We start from the raw sequence: 17,417 nt of genomic DNA on the forward strand, positions 1-17,417 counted from the left end.
ATCTTCATTATGATTTCTCAATTATGTAGCCATGTGGATAAATAATAGAGTAATAAGACTAGCCCTAAGATAATGTTTGATTCATTAATATTACTTGAAGAGTACTAACCACCAAATTTACCTTGTTCATAATGAGTAGATCCAACAGCCCTCATTCAATTGGTGATGATAGATTTAGATTTTAATAGTAAATCCATTTCATATATTATGTATATATTATATGTACATGTTCTTATTTATAAAATAAATATATCACACTTTCAAGGAAAGATATGTTAGTTGTTAGTAAAGAGACAGAAAAAATTGTAAAATGTCAAACATCATTAAAACGGAAGTGAAAAAATATATTTTTAACTACTATTGATTCTCATCATTGTAAATTCCCTTGTTGACTGTTAAATACATTTACATTCCACCTCTAGACTTAAGTTCTTTTTGATTAGAAGAGTGTCTGTACTCTCCTTCGAATCTGTTGGGTCTTGATGCTATAAATGATGGGATTCATCAAGGGAGGGAAAAGGATGGAGATACTGCCCACGAGGACATGAACGAGTGGGGAGAGGTGTTTTCCGAAGCGATGCGCCATGGTCAGACCAATGATGAGGATACAGAAAACCAAAATAGCACAGATGTGAGACACACAAGTCTGCAAAGATTTGATTCTCTCCTCCCAGGAGGCAATGCCTATATAACTGTGTGCAAGATCATGGCATAGGAGTATAGGATGAGCACTGCATCCAACAACAAGTTGGATCCCCAGAGCCAGATCACAAATGCTGTTGAAGCGGATGTCTGAGCAGGCCATTTGGATTAATTCTTGGTGCGAACAGAAAGAGTGCGAGAGGATATGAGGGTGACAATAATTTAATAACCTAAGGTGAATGATGACTGGAGGAATGAGTAAAGAACTCCTACATAAGATTGCGACCCCAATTTTCATGATTTTTTCATGTGTTAAGATAGAAGAATAGCATGTTGGTTGCAAATGGCAACATAGAGGTCAAAGGACATAGCGAGGAGGACCGAGAACTCCATGAAGGACAGACCGTGGATGAAGTAGGCTGAGCGATGCAGGAATCCAGACTGACCTCTTGAATCAATCCCCATAGCACCCCGAGTACTGTGTGGATGGTGGTGAGCCCCACACACAAGTCGGTGAAGGACAGCATAGCCAGAAAGTAGAACATGGGCTCGTGCAGGTTCGGCTCAGTTCGGACGACATGGAGCACCATGCAGTTTCCCAGGAACACCGTGGCGTAGATGAGGGATAAAGGAATGGAAAACCAAAAATAGTACCTTTCTAGGCCAGGAAAACCTGTCAGAACAAATTTAGAACTACTGAAGTTTGAGACTGAGATAGCAGACATTGATGGGAAGTTGAAAAATACTTTGTGAAATATTTTAAATTCTATAAATTTTTGATGTGCTAATTTCCATCAGTGTGGATCTGTCTGGTGAAGAAAAAAAAATCTGACACAATTTTTGTAAGCTTTATAGATGCAGCAAAATTTCACCTTGATTCTTTGATGGAAAACTCTCTTGTCAAGCCATGGAACTTATAGAGTCAGTCACGAGGGATGCCAAATATGAGGGAGTTTTATCCAGAAATGAGAAGGGACACATGGGATTTAGCATGCAGGCCACACTTCGGGGATTGTTCTGTGATAATGAATGAACATCATTATTCAGTAATGCAACACTTACGATGACAAGTATATACCGTGCTGCCACGTCTGATGTCACCCTCAGAGGAAGGGGAAGTGCCGAGGTCATTTTATCTTTGATATCACAGACCTATCAATTTTTCCAAAAAGTGTTAAAGAGTTAATCTTTTATAAAGTATTATATTTTGGAAACATAAAAAAATTAGCCAAAATAAGTATGTAAAACAAAGTAGAATTTAACTTTTTCACATTATGTTTAGCTGTTACCTCATTTATATACATATTTAAATTTTATTTTATTTCATCTTCACTATTTTCATGTAGCTTACAACCTGAGAGGTGACAGTTGCTTAGCATCACAAAGCTGTCACCTCTTGTAATCACTCATACATAACATAATTGGGTGACTACTGAACTAAGTGGTAAATGTGCCTTGCTCAGGCCTCCTTTATTATGATACTGTGTTGTTTCACTAATGATATCTATGTATCCTGTTCTTGTGGTTTGTGATATAATATAATATTACACACTGATTATTAGTCCACTATATAAGTTTTTTTCCAGTATTTAATTAAGAAAGTATCCGAGATATGCATTTGATTGCTTTCGCTGAATCTCAGATTATCTTTTAACTTGTTCTTTTGAGTTTCATGTCATTCAGGATTTTTTTATTGTTTGTAGGAAAGCTGCTGTATAATATTATTATTTCTGGTAAGAAGTGTTGTAAGTTTGCTTTTAAAGATAAATTTCATGTACTCCATTACTCTTAAAATGTAAACTCTACACACATGGCTTGATTTGTGCGTACTATATCCTGCTATAATAGAACATCGTTCACAAAATCATGCAAACTGTGAAGCAAATGGATTCATTTTCACTTTAAGTTAAGTAAACAAAAAATGTAAGTGAATTCTTTAATAGCAACATAAATTCTATGTAATTAATAAATTCTTAGACATTTGATCCAAAAGCATATAGAGATATTTCCAAACTAATCAGTAATGACACATTTGTAAGTGACTCCAGTGTTTCTTAAATATGTTGCCGTTGAGTTTTACAATATTTCCCAAAACATCAAGACCTATTTTCTCCATTATGATCATAATTTATTGTAAGAAACTTTTAAATAATTATATTCATCTATATATTTATGTGTAGCATTTAACATATATATAATATTTATATATTATGCTTAGCAAATTTGATAGAAATTCTATGTATTTTATTCAAAATTGGACAATAAGAAAAAATTAACACATAAAAATAAATGTTACAAATTATATAAATAAGATATATTATACTCAGATTTACATGAATAAATGTAATAGCTGGGATAAAATAAGAGATCAGTTTGTAATTCAGAAACTACCAAAGCTCTTTACAAAAGAAATAAATGTAACAGATTTTTCACCAGTTTGAAAATTTTATTTGAAATCTTTCAGTAAGACATTCACCGGGCCTAGTTTGATTTCCCTGGTAAACATAACCAAATATCAGGAGAAAAATGATATGAAAATTTTGTAAACTTTTCTCAGAAAAGGTAAAGAAGAAAATGCTTCCCAAATCTTTGTAAGTGGGCAGATTTACACTGAAACAAAATTGAGGCTATATCATTACAAGGTAAAGAATGAACTTCGCCTCTTCACATTCAGCAGTTCTATTACTAATGGTCTACACTTAAGGTCTTAAAAATGCTGACTTCTTTCTGTTTGCACATCACTAGTTTGAAAAATTTCCTTCTTGGAAAGCCTTCTATGGGGATCAGTCACTTCCTCTAAAATCTTTGATAATCCTTTAATATCTTAGTTTAGGAACTGAAGTTAGAACCAGATTAGAAACAATACCTCATGAAAAGGAATACTTTTCCTGAACACACACCTCACAGGTTCTTGTATCAGCTGATGCTAGAGTTATGGGTGTTTGCTCTAAGGTTGTCCTACACAGAGAAGAAGAGCTGCAGGAACTTCCTTTCTCAGCAGGACTCTGATGGACAGTCATGATCTCCAGTAGACTTGAATCTTCATGCGTAGACCCTGAATCTATCAATAGTACTACTCTTGAAGAGTGAGTTAAATGGATGAAACATGTGGCCTTGTCAAATCCAAGTTCTCTGCCACAGTGTGAATCCTCTGGATGATTTCTCTAAATATAAATATTGAAGTGTGACTTGTTAGTGATTCTCCAGGGTTGTAGTGAGCTAGACACCTGAAAACAAGCTAATCCACATTAACAGAAAAAGAGAAGCAGAGCATTTGAGTTAAAGTAAGTGACATAGTTTAATGAAAAAAAAAAAAAAAAAAACACTGCCTCAAGGGAAATACATTTTAAGGATCCAACTGCATTTTATCCAAAACAATGGCATTGCTAAGGAAAAAGACAGTAATTCTACAACTGTAGACATGTGTAACGCTATGAGAGTAAGCGCCAGAAGGAAACACCAAGATTCCAATCACAGAACATATGGCAAAGCAAATCAGAACATTGTCAGGGATTCAGAAAAGAGGGAGTTCCCCAGAGAAGCAAGATCAGTGAATGCATCACAGCATATGTGAGTGTTGCTTTAGGATCTTCATAGCTCAGAATGATCTCTTCTTCTTTCTTATGACTTATATTTAATGTCACACAGTCTCACCCTAGATATCTGAGTGTCCTGCCACTGAACATGAAATTTATGATGTACATCAGACATGCCAGGAGAAAACTGGAGAAATGGATTCCTGAAAAGAAACTATTGTTAGATTAGGCAGGAAAGTGAAATTGTTACTGGAGATTAAAAGGCAAAATAAAACAAGAGATGTACAGAGTCAAAGTAAAATTTATGAAAGGATAGTCCCAGGATTTTAAATGATTTTATTCAATAAAGTAAATTCATTAGGAAACAAATTTATTCATTGGAATCAAATGCAGCCTTGTAACTAAGTGGATAACATCAGTCACAATGCAAAAACTCATATGTATGCTCCACTGCTTTTCCCATAAAACCTTAGGAAAGTTAGCTTACTAGGTACAATGTCAAAATTGAAGAAATGTATGCAAAATATTTACACTACTGTCTGGAATACAATAAATATTATATAAATGCTAGAGTTTATTTGTATATAATATAGAAATTACTTTGCAGAGACAACCTGAGTTGACAAATAGCTTCAACATAGCGTATTGAGCAAAGTAACTAATTCAAAAGTGAATTGATAATATTTTATAAATAAATGTTTACCAAATTGGAACACATTAGGGAAAGCACAGAAACTACAGATAATACAGTATAGATACAAATACATTTTGTGTATATATATATATATATATATATATATATATATATCATACATTTACTTATATATTGATTTGCAAAATATTTTTGGAAATTGACTTTTCAATTTGAATATTTTAATTTTATTTTCCTTTCTCTTGATCTCTACTATCAGATGCTTCAGACACATAATAATAATCAGAACCAGTACAGAGTGGAAGACAATTTGGTTTTAGGAAAAGTTCCTTTTAAACAGATGAAACTTTGGCAGAAACCCTTTTAGCAGGAAATAGGGAAAGAAAGACATACATGGGAAAGCATAACAGGGAAGATGTAGCCCAGAATGTTACAGTTTTCTTTTATCTTCTGCCTCCATTCGTAAACCTGGTATGAAAGTACAGAAATCCGAAGTATTTTGAAAAGAATGTGCAAGGTAGAGAGTCATCAATACCTTATTTCTTGAGTGATTATTTGCATTAGTGTATCTGTGTGTTATCTCAGAATATAAGAGCAGTATAGGAAGAAAATAACCATAGGGCATAGTCAGTTAGACAGAGAAGGAAGGAAATATATTGGTTTCTTGGAATTCCACTGGGCTGAAAAAGGAGTGACCAATGCAGTGACCATACACATCATGGCATATACACCCTCATAAAATTGCCAAGGTAGTTACGTTGATTTTTATAACCTTGTGCAAATAATTTTGAAGTCAGGAAAATTAAAAAAATGTTAGATTCAGAGAAGTAAGAGGATATGTGTCAGGTTGAGTGCTTGCACAATGATGATGCACCAGGTGAATCTAGAAGATATCAGTCGAAATTTTAAACATAGTGCAGAGATGATGGGCCGTCCTGAGTAAGGGATCAATATAGGGGTCATTCAACATGAGTCACTTCGGTAGCACAGCCCATGGAGCAGAAGCTCCCCCAGTTATCACAGCCAATCCTCAGACATGCCAGCTTCCATTTCCTGCTGATGACAAGGAATTATGTAAAGGGGGCAGACACTTGAGAAGAAAAATGAAAGGCTAGCACAGATTAGGAACTTATGATTGGCAGAAAGACAGTTGAAAAGTTTAAATTACACCATAGCAAAGAAATTTTGAAAGCAAAACATTCATTTACATTTAAGACGAGAGTGTGCCTTTCAGGATACCATTAACATGAATACATTCACTTGAAACAACATAAAACTAAAATAACAATTCTCCACATCTGCTTTTATAAAATGTAGTAGTATACATAAATATAATATATTAGAATACTGGCTCTGAAACAATAGGCAGTCAAATATAATTATCATTGGGTAATTCACTTGAAAACATATATTTACATAAACATACAATTTAACCATATAACCATCACCAAGATTGTAAAAGAAAAAAGTGAAAACAATTTCCACATAATCTTATACAGTAGTAGCCTTAGTTGAAGTATGACACAGTTACTTTCTGTCTCCCAGTTATTTTCTAGTAATTTAAAAGGCTTTTGTCTCAATATTTTCTTCTACCAAACTGAATGATTCTGACATCCTCTAGGTATGATCTCAGAATTAACAGCAGGAATTACATGTCCGTGCTTTCAATTTGCATAGCAAATGACAGACACCCCAAAATATAAACTACTTCTTATTGTCTTTAAGATTATAATAATTGTTAGAATACTAGTCGCTCCATTGTTAATAGTAAAGGTGTGAATGTTAAAAACAACAACCAATTTGAGGGAAAATGTTTCATAATTAGGTATGATACATATATTTAAAGCTGCACTGTTCAGAATTTAAGCAACAAACCAGTAAAATGTAGAATATTTATTTCATGTATAAACTTTCTGTGTATGATACAGTGTGACACAAGTGGATATAAAATTCAATTATGGATACTAGCAGCAACAGGAATGAAACTGAAACAATTATTGGAAGTGTACTAATCCAAACAAATAGGATTCTGTTTTACACAATTTAGCTTACATGATCTTCTCTTAATAACAAAATTATAATAGCAATTGAACTAGTGACACCTGGTAATTTGAGGTCCTGGGAGTAAATGGATGAAAAACAGTTTTGAACATACTAGTGAGGGTGATGGAAATACTCTACATCTTGAGTTTGTGGTGGTTGCATGAATATAAATGTCACTCAGAGCTCATCAGGTGATGCATCTCTAACAGGGCATAGTTACTATTTGGAATTATACATCAATATGTCAGCCTTTGAAATATTAGGTAATTTTTTTTCAAATCTTTGCAGAAATATGTTGAAGACATTTACCTATGTAAGCATAATGTATCATCGATGATTGACTGCAGTAACTTTTTGTTCTTTTATTTCCAATGTAAAAGTTTTATAATGGTTACCGAAACATTAAAAAATTGAATTGAATGAATTGCCAAAAAAAGAAAGAAAGAGATATCATGAGACTTGAAGCAAACTAAAACAAACAATATATCAAATACACATCAAACATTACCTTTGGTAATTTGGTACATTGTCTAATCTATGTGCTTTCAAACAATCCACTCATAATTTAAAAGTATATTCACCTGACATTATTGAGGAAAATGTTAAATCAGAAATACTTTGTATTATTTATTCATATCAATAATTAAGGTTTTTTCATATCTAAAATTTGAGGTCAGATATTAAGTTAGAAAAAACAAGAAGTATGGGCTCAAACATTTTCAAATGACTCAAGTGATTGTCTAATGGCTGTTTTAATTGTTCGTATTGTTTGGAGGAATAAACCAACCTAAACAATCTATTTTTTGTACTTGGAACTTAACTGATCATATACATTTCACTATTTCCAGATAGGGCTTGGAGATTTTTGGGTTGTTAGACAAACTGGCATCAAGAGTGTAACTTTTGTCATTCATTTAACTAATTTTTAAATGATTTAAACATTTCACAGTCTATGGTATTATGCTAACTCATCATAAGACAATATGGTAGAAATGAGTATCAAGGACAAAGCACATACTGTAAATATATTGCTGAGAATTCTAAAATGAATTAAGAGACTAATCTTTGAGCAATTACTTGAATGAATTTAATCACCAAACTGTGCCTAAGAGAATGGAAAGATACAAAAATGCGCTCATACTCGGTCAGAGGTAAGTTGTGGATGTTAACAACAAACATACTTACTTACACATTGTTTGACTTACCACCTATTGTACATGACTATTTCAATTTACAAAATTCATTACATATTAAGCAAGTAAAGCATATAGACTTATTATGGCCATTAAAAAAAGGAAAGTATAATGTTTAAACATTGGAGAAATACAATTTTATAACTGCATTTAAATTACTTACCCTCATCCTTCTAACTCCACTGTGTGACTTTAAAATGCATTTACATTTCATCGCAACACATCGACTCATTTCAAGAAGAAAAATATTTGCACTCTCCTTCGTATCTGCTTAGTCTTGATACTGTAAATGATGGGGCTCATCAAGAGTGGGAAAAGGATGTAGATTTTGCCCATGAGGACATGAACGAGTGGGGAGAGGTGTTTTCCAAAGCGATGCACCATGGTCAGGCCAATGATGGGGACATAGAAAACCAAAACAGCACAGATGTGAGAAATACATGTTTGCGAGAACATGACCTCTTCTCCCTGGATGCAATGCCTAAAAGTGTGTGCAAGATCATGACATAGGAGATGAGGATGAGCACTGCCTCCAACAGCAGAGTGCCTATCACCAGAACCAGACCATAACCATAGTAGAACTGAATGTTTGTGCAGGCTGTTCAAATTAAATCTTGGTGCAAACAGAAAGAGTGAGAAAGAATATGAGGATGACAATAATTTAAGAACTTCAGGCTGATGATGAGAGGAGGACAGAGTAAGAAACTCTTACCTAAGATTGCTATGCCAATCTTCATGACTTTGTCATTTGTTAGGATGGATGAATAGAGTAGAGAGTGGTGAATAGCAGCGTACTGGTCAAACGACATAGACAGGAGGACTGAGGACTCCATGAAGGACAGACCATGGATGAAATAGGACTTAGCGATGCAGGAATGCAGGTTAATTTCTTGATTAAATCACCAGAGCACCCCTAGCACCATGTGCACAGTGGACAGCCCCATGGACTAATCTGTGAGGGCCAGCAGAGCCAGGAAATAGAACATGGGCTGGTAGAGGCTCGATTCAGTCCAAATCAAGTGGAGCACCATGCAGTTTCCCAGGAACATCCTGGCATAGATGAGGGAGAAAGGTATGGAGACCCAGAGATAGTAAGCTTCTAGGCCAGGAAATCCAGTAAGAACAAACATGGAAGAATTTGTATTTGAGATAAACATGAGAGACATTAATAAAAGACTAGAAATTTGCTACAAAGTTAAAGCAAATTTCATAAGGTTTGGCATTAGCAAATTTCACAAGATTTGGAATTACCACATTTCTGATTATGTTACTCTGTTTTGTAGGAAAAAATGCAATCAAATCCAATTTTCACTAGCAGCAGAAGAAAGTTTAAGGCAAATACCTGTTGTCTTAGACAATAGAAATTTGCAGTGCTAGTGTTAAGTGTAGCCAGAAACTTAGTGATTTTTACGCCAAAGCTATAGTGTCAGTGGACACGTGGGATTTACATCCAGGCTGGACCTGTGGGAGCTCCTGCTAAATTCTTAAGGGACACAATACATGACCTTAGGTTTTTTGATCTGCAGGGTCTAACTTGGCTCTCAATGGATTGTGAAGTACATATTCTTTAGTACCATAGCTGTAAGTTTTACTTCTTCCCAAAGTCCAATGTCAAAGAAATAGATGATTTAAAACGTTCACATTTTTAGAAAACAAAAAATTGCCACGAGAAACTGAACAAACACAGTGGAATGTGGATTTGTACCACATATTACATTGGCTAGTCCCTTCATAAACCATGGACATTTTAATTTGTACTTTATCTTTCTTCTCTGTTTTTTGGTACCTCTTCATTATACATGAGATTTATAACTTTTCTGAGTGCCACAGCATGGCTATTTTGTATCTCTCACATAAAGTATAACATAATGAGATTACTTTTGAACCAGGAGCAATTAACATATTTAAATAACAGTATGTGTTATCCACATATGTGGTAACAATTTCAGATGGAATAATATTGATTATTCAAACACAACGCTGTCTTAAAATAAGCAAATAGTCACATACTATAGATATTTCTCAGCTCCTTGGCTATTGTAGCTCTACATCTAGTAAAAAACAATTTTAGAAATTCTCCCATATTGAGTAGACAATGTACCATGCTATGAATTTCTATGGTTAAAAGAGTCTGTAGATTACTAGAGTTTACTTAGAATAAGTATAAGGTTTCAGAATACAAGTGTTTATCAAACAGAATCAATGATTTGTATGGTTGAATAACTAAGAATTCTTTCTGACTAGGAGTTAATGGAACTTTTAGAGATAATGCAAAAGTTACAAATGTAAAGAAAATATTTAGATAATGTGAACACTTAGGCATTATTCTCAGAATGCAATCGATACCTGAGTAGAAGTCTTAGAAACAAGGAATCAATAAATATAATAAAGATGAAAATGACCTATGTGAAACTATAATATTTTTTCTCCTTTAGTACCCTTGCTCACGTTTGACTATTAAATTAGCTGTACTATTATGCTAAGAGTTTTATTTTAGATTTTTATATTCTGGAGGAGTAATTTTCTGTAATTCAGTTTTTCTTGTTTTATTACTGTGGCTTTAATGCTACCCTTGGAGTAGAATTTGGAAAATCTTTCATCCACATTAATTTCCTGAAAGACCATATGCACAGTTCGTATTACTCTCGTATTTTTTTTTATCAGAGTCTCAAGTGAACCCTGTACACCTGAAGTTTTCATAATATTTGTAACTCATCATTTAATGACTTAATCAGATGTGCTTAGGCTCAGTTTGCCTATTTTTCCTTGAGCACAAAAGTAATTTGTACTACTATTTTCAGGTTGTGTTGTCTCCTTCCTTTGTTTGTTCAGTATTTTACATTTTTTAATTTTACAAATCTTTCATCTCCTTCAGTAGATTTTTTTTGCCCTTTCAAAGGCCTTGTGATGAGTCTTGTTTTATTAAGTTGTATCTTATTTCCTTATTTGTGCAGAGGAAAATATTTAATTACTGATTTTGTATTCTCTTTCTTTAATGAAATAATGCATCTTGAGGAAATTCGAAGGAGGCAGTGCTTTCTAGATACGCAATCATTTTGTCTGCACATACAATTAATCTGAGTTGGCCTTGCATGTTTGTGTCCACTTGACTTCTTTGTCTTGCCTAACAGTTGTCACTAAAATTTGAAAAAGTATGGTTAGTGTTGAACCTTTATCCTCTTGATTTTAGAGGATACATTTTCAACTTTTCCTTTTGAAGAAAGAAATTGGCCGGGAATTTACTAGATATATTACTTATTAGGTTGAGGTATGCTCCTTCACTATCTAGTTTATTTACAGTTTTTTATAATGAAGTGTCATTTAATCTTTTTATTCTTTAGTGAACTTATCCTAGAACATACGTATGAACAGATAACAGTAGTTTAGGCTCTGAAGAAAAATCAGGCAATACCTTGTGATTCATAAAAGACTATGTAGAGTTTTATATAGACTTTATAGTAATAAAACATTATAAGCTGATTCTAGGAAGATCAGTGAAAGTTGGGTGGCTTTGACAGATGGACAGATCTCTTAATTTCCTCATCTTTATTATTTTATTTCATTTTATTAGTAAATATTTTCATCACAGGAGATATATGTTTATCTTAGGAAGTAGGTACATGTACGATGTATGCATTTATTACTTTCATTTTACAGAAACCAAATGTAAGGAGAGGGTGCAGAAGGGACAGTAAAAGGAAAAATATATAAGAAGGGATATTTAATTTTATTGAAATTTTATCTGCTTGTGTTGAAAAGATGATATAATTTTTATCTTTGATTATTTAAAATTTTATTTAAGGAGAAAAAAAACAGAAAAAGAGTACAAGATATACAGAATTTCAGAAAAAATAAACAGTAGGACATCACTAGTTAACCGATTACATATTGTAATCTTAGAAATAGTTGTTCAAGTTACAAAATTAAAGCATATAGAATGGACATTCAAACAATTTTGTTCAATGACCCAACAAAATACAGTAATATGGTTATCTATCTTATACACTTAAATATACATGCAGTTATATCCTTTAGAGCACTTGCTTTTCCTCTCTTTTGTACAAAGACAATTACACATTTACAGTTATGCTCCCACAGTTCTTATTACTTTTTTTTTTTGAAGAGAGTAAGACCAAATGAGACATAACAGGGCAGAGTCAGTCAAATCAAAAGGATGGACATAATACATAATGTAAAAACAAAATACAAGGTGATCAATTAATGGTCACCATAATGCCTCTTGCTATCTTAAAAAGAATTATCTATATCATCAGTTATAATAAAATTGAACAAAACAGTAAAGAACAAAACCAATAAAACCAAACCAATGGAGACGTTAGAGTACTTCAAAAGAAGATAATATTCAACCAGAATGGGCATCGCAATGAATCTTATCATCTTCATAGTTGTTGCCTATACTTTGGAACTTGGTACTATCAAGCAAAGCAGAATAGAGGAAAATCAGTCAAAACAAGATGGTGAGAGCAATACAGGGTTTCAAATCAAGTTAACAGGAAATCAAAATTGTTACTATAATATATCCTGCTATTTTTATTTATTTTTCCCTTAATTAAAAGAATAAAAATGAAAAAGTAAATAATAAAAAAGGAGATTGAGATAAAACAGAGCATAACAAAAAAACAGTGCAGGTCAAAACATAACCATTTGAGCAAAATAGTGTTTCACCACAAGATAATCCCGACATAAAAGTAGTTACCATAGTGTATCTCTCCTTAAAATCTTTGAGTATAACTTTGTATACTGTAGCATCAAAAATATCAAGACAATGTAAAACTGTTCAAAAGAATGACAGTATTCCAGGGTATTTAGAATCAACTAACAGAAAATGAACAATGTTTTCTGTATAATCTCATTGTCCATAAAAGTTTTTCTTTATATTATCACATATAATAAAATTCAATAAGATAAAATATGTTAAGACCAATGGAGACAGAAGAACAAAAGCTTGATGGGACTTCAAAACAAGATGATATTAAATCAGCACTACCTATTATGATGACTTTTTTTCTCCAAAATAGCTGTTCCTACCATCTAACCTCTTCTGCCCCATTTCTGTTGAGCTCTTTTTCTGTCATTAGTTGTCAGATAGTCTTCTTCATTTCACTTTCTGCTCCATTCATTGTGGACTCTTTGCCACTGTTTCCAGAATCTTGATATTTTTCTTTTTTAGAACATCCTGCAGTGTTCTCTGTAGAGTTGAATTGGTGCTTACAAATTCCCCTAGTTCCTCTTTATCCTGGAAGCACCTTGTTTTTCCATCAATTTCTAGGGAGAGTTGTGCAGGATATATCAATCTTGCCTGGAGGTTATTATCTTTCAAAGCTTAAATTATTCCCCCAGCTCTTTGTGATTTGATAGTTTGTGCTGAGATGTCTACTGTAATTCTAATGGTGTGCTCTTGTCTCTGACAGCTTTTAATATTCTGTTCTTATATTGGATTTCTGGAATTTTGATTATTATATGCCTGGGTGTAGCTCTGTTTGGGTTGTAGATGGATGGGTTCCTGTATACCTCATACATCTGAGTATCTTTACCTTTTGCTAAATTAGGGAAATTCTCCTGGATTATTTCTGTGAATAGCTTTTGTAGTTCACTTTTTTGTTTCCCTACTTCTTCTTTTACATTCTTAATTCTTAAGTAATAGATTCTCTTATCATCTTCTAGCCTTTGTATTATTGCTGTTTGTTTTATTGTTATTTTTAAGACGTTTTTTCTTTCATGCTCCCACTTTACAAATATGTCCTCCAGTTCAGACAATCTATCCTTAGTTTCTTTCAAGCTGTTATGCCACCTTTCAATAGAGTTTGTAGTTTGCTGGTAATCTCTTTGAACCAGCTTCACATATTCTATGTTTTCTCTATTTTTCTCCATCAAACAATTCTCCCCCTTTTTTTTTTTCTGTTCTTCCATTCCACCATCTGTTTTTTCTTGGGTGGTGCTTAGCATTTCTCTAACTATTCTACTTATATCTTGCTTTATTTCATTAAATACTCCATTTTTGAACTCATCTATGAGGCTACTGAGATACCGCTTTATGTCTATTGGTGCTGTGTCTGATGTTGCATGTTTTCTGTCCTCATTCTCCTTTGCATTTAGCTTTCCTGGATCAGTGTTCTCAGGATTGGAGACTGAGGACCCTTTCTTATTGCTCCCTCTTCCCATACTTTGTGTTTCTTCCATACAAGCGTATATAGCAGGCCCATTTTTTTTTCTCTTTGTCTGTTACAGTTTGTTTGAATCCACCAGGTAGGTGTTCCTGCCCACTGCAGTGTACTAGGGAGACACAGACCTGGATAGCCTCTGCTGGGCCCACCCAAGAGGTCAACCTACTGAAGGCTTCACTGCTATGGTGCACTGCCAGGTGCTGGGACCTGGTTTGGGTTAGCCTACTGTATTTTAGTCCGCAGCTTCACTCAGGCCAGGCACTCCCCACCAGTCTTGCTTGAGAGGGAAATATGTGACTAATGTCACTGCAGTGTCCTGTTCCAGCTAGTCTGCCCAGTCCCAAAATGTCCTCTGTTGGATCCTCCTAGTCCATGAAAGGGTCCCCGTTCCTCTCACTCACCACAGGTCGATGCAGGGTTCCCCATCAGCCCCACTCTCAACTCTGTTAGGCTCGCCAATTCACCCTCTCAGAGCTTTCACACATCTTTCCCTGCCATGCTGATTCAAATGCAGCAGCGAGAGCAGGAAATTCAAATCACCGCTTCATAGGCGCGAGTTCCAGCTTCCACACTGATATTTTATCTGTTCCCATGATAGCACTGGGATTTCCAGTTGGTTTCTTGCAGTTTAGTTTGTTCTTGGGTCAGCAGGGTATACCTCCCCTTGCTTAGGACTCCTCATACCACATCATTCCTGGATTCTAACCTGGCATCTCAGAGAGCCTTCATGGCTCCTGTTATCTGTCCACCATGTTCTCCCAGAAGTCTTTATCTTTGATTTTTAGGTGGGACTTTATATTTATTTATTAGCACATGTTGAAACACTTGAATCTCTAGTATAAAACTGCCTATTTCTATATATGATTCTTTTAATGCAATGTTAAATTTGATTTCCATTTATTTTTTGTGGATTTTTTAATTTATTTTCATTAGAGGTATTTGTCTGCATTTTTCCTTTTGTGGCATCAGTTTACTGTCAAAAGTTTTCACAATGAGTTTGGAAGTTTTCTCTTTTTCTATTTCATGGACTAGTTTGAATAGAACTTGTATGTAGACAACAATATACAATGTATTTTTGTTATTACTGTCCTACCGGATTAGCTTGAAACTCTGTTTTAGTGGTATTTTAAAATATTTTTCTCTTTGAAAAAAAAAAAAAGGTTCTAGTTTTTCAAAAGTCAGTGAACCCACATAGTCACAGGCTGATTTTTGTTGTGCCACAATGTAACTACTAATTATTGACCTACTTAAATGTTTTTATATCCCTTGGATAACATTTGTAAGATCTTGTATGCGACTTTGTCTTAAGCAATTTCATTTTATTTTTGTATGAAATTAATTGAAATTCACAGAACTAATCATATTTAGTCAACAATATGACTACAAATGGAATTGCTCAAAGAAGCAAGACCAGTTAATGCATCCCAGAATTATATAAGGACTGTTTTAAAACTTTAATGACAAAAAATATCTCCTTTCCTTAATTAGAAGTCTCTATTTATGGCAGCTAATTTAGCTCACTGGCATAAGCACCCACCTAGCAAGCATAAAGTCATGAGTTCAATCCCTGGGTGTCCACAATCCAAAAGAAAGAAGAAGAAATCCAATTAATACTACATTAACACTTTCTAGGCATCCAAACGTTCTGCTACTTAAAATAAACTTTAGGTTGTCCATGAGAAGGACATTGGGAGAAGTATAGAAAAGAAAGTGTTGTTAGAAGGGTGTGAAAGTGAGGATACTAGAGATTATAACATAAAATATTGCAGACGATGTATAGGATCAAACAGAAATTGTTAATGAGACTCCTAGCTCTTCATTCAGTGCAATGATAATTATCAAGAGAGTCAATGATTTGCACTAGGACAAAATGTAGACTTATTATGAAGAAGCCAATCCCCAGACAGATTATCGCTAATAAAATTCTCACTCCACTATTAATAATCATACTATCTGAGAAATCATTTTTACTATGTGCCAAATGTTTCAATGCAGAAAGTATATGTAATGCTCTTTCAGTACCATTTGCAACATAATAAATGCTATAAGAAAGTGAATAATAATTTATAAATACATAAAATATTTTTATTTTCATAGTTGTAGAATTATGTGGATTGGCAAATCCTTTAAATGTAGTACCATGGAAAATAAAATATGACAAAACAAATTTGCATTATCTTACAAGTGGAAGTTGCAAAGTGTAGCATTTACTACTGTAAGGTATCACATAATTGAAAATGGAGTTTAAAGGCCTTCACAAACTTATAGTGCATAGAAAAGTAATACATATATTTATATATGTGAAAGTGTAAAATGCAAGTACATTTGACAACTGACTATCCTTGGCTGTATTTGTTTTTTACAATAGCTCTGCTATTATTAAAAATCTCTGCTACAGAACAAACACTAGAATTACAATAGAGGGGAGAAAGTTAGATAGACAGACATTCTCTTTTACAAACCACAGCAAAACAAAAGTAGGCAAACCATTCCAGTTTGAGATGGTGGAAGGACATAAAGAAGGAAAATAGAGAAGATAGGAATTTAAAGAATGGTTATAGTGGTACATTCTATGATCTCTCTGAAAACATCAACCTAAGAAAGGATAGAAATCCAATATGCTTGAGAGGCTAAATAAAAGAAAGTCAGTAATTCCCTGTTTTCTCTTATCTCACTTAAATTCTGCGATTGTTCTCAGAGCATGGGAGAAAAATGGGGTAAAAATGAGTATGTCACATTGTCAGAGGGAGGAATAGATCTCAAAAAGTTCTCTTCTCTTCCAGTGGGCACAAAGTGACCTTGGAGCTTTTTCTATCCTCGTAGGGAACTCATAAGTCTGAGTGGCGGTACACTTATGATGATATCAAGAGGGTTATATAGACCATGTGCCAATTGGACCATGAAAACACATTTCAAATCAAAAAATAGAACAATGTGGATTATGTTTCAGGAAGGGTTTAGTAAAAGTCAAAGACATGAATGGCTCACTGAATGAATCCAATGAAAATGATCACTCAGAATTCCACACAGGGTACAGAACTGACTAGGTTACATGCAAAATAAGAAGGCATAATGCAATTCGTCCAAAATGCATCAGCCATGTAATTTAACTATGAGACCGTAGGTCCAGACAGTTCACTCAGCGAGTCCTCAAACATGTGGCTTC

The 17,417-nt window shown here is 34.0% G+C and overlaps 2 pseudogenes; both read right to left on the reverse strand.

Annotated features, from left to right (window-relative positions):
* Window positions 1-439: 439 nt before the first annotated feature.
* Window positions 440-1,367, reverse strand: LOC100723706 (olfactory receptor 51V1-like; annotated as a pseudogene).
* A 6,927-nt stretch (window positions 1,368-8,294) lies between these two features.
* On the reverse strand, window positions 8,295-9,232 carry LOC106026585 (olfactory receptor 51V1-like; annotated as a pseudogene).
* Between the last annotated feature and the right edge of the window lie 8,185 nt (window positions 9,233-17,417).

This window comes from Cavia porcellus, unplaced genomic scaffold (assembly GCF_034190915.1).
Source record: "Cavia porcellus strain 051 isolate PalLab524CR breed Dunkin Hartley unplaced genomic scaffold, mCavPor4.1 scaffold_9, whole genome shotgun sequence".
In the NCBI taxonomy this organism is placed as follows: Eukaryota; Metazoa; Chordata; class Mammalia; order Rodentia; family Caviidae; genus Cavia; species Cavia porcellus.